Source organism: Simochromis diagramma, unplaced genomic scaffold, assembly GCF_900408965.1.
Source record: "Simochromis diagramma unplaced genomic scaffold, fSimDia1.1 OVJJ01000293.1, whole genome shotgun sequence".
NCBI lineage: Eukaryota > Metazoa > Chordata > Actinopteri > Cichliformes > Cichlidae > Simochromis > Simochromis diagramma.
In genome coordinates, this window is record NW_024386801.1 from 3701448 (window position 1) to 3706577 (window position 5130).

General features: G+C 38.3%; 1 long non-coding RNA gene across 1 annotated transcript; it reads left to right on the forward strand.

The window, feature by feature from the left end:
• Positions 1–2764: 2764 nt before the first annotated feature.
• On the forward strand, positions 2765–4205 carry LOC120729542. Its single transcript, XR_005694949.1, has 3 exons — positions 2765–3087; positions 3188–3232; positions 3339–4205. It is a non-coding gene; the product is annotated as an uncharacterized LOC120729542 (long non-coding RNA).
• The last annotated feature ends 925 nt before the right edge of the window (positions 4206–5130 follow it).

Below are 5130 nucleotides of genomic sequence, written 5' to 3' on the forward strand. Positions count from 1 at the left end.
TGGCAGTTAGATAGTCAGCTGGGAAACTGTGTTAACTCGTGGAGCTGAGGATATCGTGTGATCCCCAACAGACTGTCAGAGCTTGGTTATATGTGATATTGTATTATTTATATGGATAGCATTTTTTTTCTTAAAGGGGAACTGATAAGAGAAAAGAGTTCCAGGCACCGCAGGCAGATATAGAAGCTTCAGTAAAGCTGAAGCCTACAATTTTCATAAAAAATTTTCCTCCCTGTTTGACAATCAGTAGCCGTTAGCTCGATACCTTTGCTCTTTAGTTTCTATCCTTTCTGTGAAAGGTCTCAACCCCGAGCCAAAATATAACATTATCAGGGTTTTAGTGATGGTATATAAACTTCTAAAAGTAAATCTTTAAACATGTTTTTGGTCAGAAAACAAGTAATTTGGTCGACATTTTCTTTGTGTTACTACTCAGCCCCTATTAGTCCAATACTAATGTTCATTTAATTTGAATCTTCTTTTTTATCCAGTGCCTGAAGCAGTCTCAAACATTACAGCCGTAGGAACCACAACTAGCCTTTCAGTGAGCTGGACACTGGTGACAGGGAAGGTCTCCAGTTACAGTGTTGTGCTAGATAGTGCTGAACAGTTAGTGAACAGCACGGATGTAAACAATCAAACTACAAACACAGTCTTTGGGAGCTTGACACCAGGAGTAATTTACTGTGTCCAGTTGATCACCAAAAGTGGACCTTTTCAGAGTAACAGTTCACGTGTCTGCAACGCAACTTGTGAGTTTCATTGACAATCTGACTTCTACCTCAAATTGTATATTCAGCATTTTTTATCAACACCTATTTTAAAAATGCATGTATTGTTTGAATTAATTGAATTAATCAATCAAATAATTAAATCCTTCTCCTTCTTCAGTTCCCAACCCTCCTGGCTCCATCACAGTGCAATCTCAGACTGTTAATTCCATCAACTTCACCTGGGCCCTTCCACAGAACATGAACCACAATCAATACAACTTTAGTGTCACCACCACTAACAACACCTTTGTGACAAAAGACAACTGGTTCCTGCTGGGAAACCTCCCATCTGGAAGCCCCTTCAATATCTCTGTTGTTACTGTGGGTGTGATGGGATATAAAAGTACATCAGTGACAACAGTAAACTATACCAGTGAGTAGTGTTACGAAATCAGTTTCACCCCGGTTCTTTTTATTCCTCGAAACTTCCAGAGACTGCACCGGAACTCGGTAGTTATTTCACAAAACTTTTATTCATCTTCATTTAAGCATGCACTTCCAGAAGGGAAGACGAGGCCGGTGTGTCCCTCTGCAAAATCTTCACCCCTTTGTTAGTTACAGCCAGCTTTATAGAGGCGACCCCATCATAAAACCCCCATGGTGTGCTCCAAACTCTGTCTGTGTGTATGCATTAGCACGTGAGTGCCTGTGTGTGCGCGTACCTGTGTGTATGTGTGAGTGAGTGTGCGTGTGGATGTGTGTGCGTAACAGTTAAAACACTATGTGCGTATATCTCTATGTACGTGCCTTCCTGAGGGCCATAAAAGTCAATCTCCCTTCCAGACCACAGTTATCCAGTTACAAATGTTGAGACCCCCACTCAGGTATCCTCTAGGGAATTTCCACTCAGCATTAACTCCTCTTTGTCTTACTTTCACAGTTCAACTGGGGGAGGGTCTCCTACAATCTACTCCTAAGTTTATGACACAGTCAGGCCTTTAGTTATATCCTGGGCGGTGTCAGTGTCTCACAATTCTATATCCTATCTAACACATTCCTAAACTCTAAAATAAGCTAAACATTCCTACAGTAGACAAACAGCTGATGAGATTGTGATTGTTATGGTGGATTTTCCTGATTTTTTTATTATTTTATTTTTATTGAGTTTATCCTTTTTCTTTCACTCTGACAGAGTTTATTTTGACTGGTACACTTTGTATTTGTGTTTGTTTGTTTGTTTTTATTTGTTTTGTTTACTTTTTGGGATGTAGTGACAACAAAATGTCATTCAGACAGATTTTAAAATGTTTGGAATCAATTGTCTGTGTACGACATGCTGAGTACATAGATGGAATGCAAGTGTCCTTTTTCTAAAATAGTAATATTGTTAATACTATTTATCGTATTTCTTTTTCCTCTGAGTGTGAGGAACATGTAGCAGCAATCACAGGTTTTTCATCTGTCTCATTTTCTCAGGACCATTTCCTGTATCCAATCTGACTCAGACAGAAATAACTACAAATGCAGTGACCTTGGTGTGGGCACAGCAGGAGAGCAAATTAAGCTACTCTTACTGGGTGCAGGTCACCAACGAGTCCAATGTTATTGTAAACAAATTAAATGTGAACATAAAAAAAGTAAGGCTTTCATTTCTGTAAAGAAGTATTGTAAAAGTCTGGGCAGTCTCCTCCTTTTTTTTAAAAGTCTTTAAATTTAAAACACCTTTTGATATTCAAGTGATTTGTTTTTTAATCAGCAAGTTGATCATGGTAAATGCACTGATTCTTATTTAGCGCTTTTCGGAGTACCGCCTCCTTCTATGATTTTTAAATGCTTATTAACTGACTTCCACACTCTTATAGAGCAGCTTAGGGTTAACATCTTGCCAAAGACTAGGGCGAGCCAGGGATCAAACCACCAACCTTCCAATCAGTACGACCTGTTCTACCTGCTAAGCTAAAGCCACGCTGTCCTCAGTGTTACACATTTTACTGACATGTCCTTTTATACCCCACTTCATTTTGACTTTTTTTTTCTTATTTGCCACAGCCATGACTGTATGACTGTCACTCAAACTAAAGTAAATGTCACTGAGCTGATTCATGGAGTGTGCCATACTTTCACTGTCACACAATATTTTCACACTGCAGATTGATTCCACGATGTTTAAAGACTCTAACGGGCCACAGTATTGTGTGTTTTTTTTGTTTTCGTATGAATTGATTTTACAAATGTCTAATGACGTCTTTCTTCATTTCTCCATTACAATTTTTCCAAACATTGTAGCTGTCACTAGTGTTGCTGTTGGTGTATCGGTACCAGTTTTTGCCATTCTCTTCAGTGTCCTCATCAGCTTTATTATCTACTGAAAAAGGTTTGCCACTATCACCAGTGATATAAAAATGATCTTTAAATCTCTGTGTATATGAATAAATTCTAAATTTACAGTTTACATACTTGATCTACTCCTGTAGGCCAGACAAAAAAGAATCACCAGACATCCAGATTCAATCTTTAAGGTAAAATTTGTGGTTTTATCATTTTATTGTACTTGTATGCATGATATACTTAGACAACAATTGTTTCTCTAATTGCTGCTTTTTCTTCTTTTTAGATTTTTTATAGAGAAAAGATGTAAATACGAAATCTTCAAATCACAAAACATGAGCATATCTTTCAAATGTAATGTGATGTCACGGTGCTGGGTATGTGACCCAGTGTTATGAGTGGATTCATTTTTCTTTCCTTTGCATTAAGAAGACGATTTAGGTTTAAGCTTTGATTGGTTTAGTTCTTTTAGTGACTCTTAGTTTATCTATGTTTCTGGGTCATGGTTTCTTGTTTGCTGTTGTTAGGTTCCTTTTGTATTAGTTTCTGTCGCTCTCTCTTCTCTCTTGTTGTCCTCACCTAAGTCTCCGGAGTCGTGGATTTGGGTCCTCTCTCTGCCTGCCACACAGTACCATCATGACATGTTAGTGTTTTTCTGAACAAACCTTATCACTAAACTGTGGATCAAGCAGAAATGTGGCTGTGAGTGTCGAGGACTTTGAGGCTTACTACCCGAAGCAGAGAGTAGACTCCAAATGTGGCTTTGCAGAGGAATTTAAAGGAAATCACAAAAACTGAATATTCATTTTGCTAGATTCATTTTTATGCCTTTCAGGCTTTTGGTAACAGTCATCAAGCTTCCTGGATTCAAACACTGAGGTTTTTTTTATTTTATTATTATTATTATTTTTTGTAGATTTATGAATGTTGACAGTGGACGAAACTGCACATAGAGCTGCAATAATGGATTATCTGTCTTGGTCACTTTTCTATAGTTGCATGTTTTTGTATTGCTAAGATGTTTTATAAATGCTTCTTAATACTGTATATGTCTCACTGATGATTAGATGTTTTTGCTCAGTGTTGGGAAGTTTAGGCTTCCCATGACTTTGTGTTGCATGTTACATTACTTATATAATCAAAATAAAATGTATTTATTATTCAGCCACAAGTGCAGTCTGTAGCTCAAACAACACATTTGCTTTGCATTAAAACACAGAAGATTGTGTGTTGTAATATTTTAAGGATGGCTTGTTTCGAGTCGTAGCACTACTGCCTGAATGACTGTCATGGATTTAAGTGATCCAAATGTAAGTGCAGAAGAACGTCTTTAACATTGTCGCAACTTCCCTCGCGTACAGTGGCAGTGCATGTGGGTTGATGATACAATGACCTTGAACCTGCAGGTGACCATCTACACTGATCACACCATCTGTGACAGAGGGCTCATCTCTCCTGGATTCCTACAAGGAAACAATCATATTATTTAAAACACCAACTTATTTGCTTACTTAAAACATTGTTTCTAAATTTGCTATAGAACAGACCTCAAGTTAAACAATCTTAGGCTCCCTCCCCACCGGAGAGGTGGCATTCAATGTCTTGCTTGTTATTCTTGATAGCCCTGACCACCACCCGACACACAATAATGTCATGAAAGCATTTTTTTAAAAAAGGGCTTTGTAGACATGGCAAATAACCTTTCATTGTAATTGAAATAAGAATGCTGGTTTGAGATTGGAGTCAAGGAGGCCATTTACGTGAAAAGGGAAAGACCATCTCTGAATCGAGGAGGGGGCCTAAGGATACATTATTCAACATCTTACAATGCAGCCATTCCCCAACTCTCTGTGAACGGTACTCATGGCCATTGATCGGTGGTCTTTGATCAGTGGGTTTTGGTCAGTGGTTGTTGATCAATGGTCATGAGAATTTGCATAATTAAGATTAAGGAACTGACCTCCCAGCCCATTGTTCCTTCAGTGGGCTGGTTTCAGTCATTATGCAAATGTACTGTTTATATGATTTGGGGAAACCTGCAGTCAGCTGAGACTGAAGAAGTCACTTGGATGAGTAACGAGACATTTCT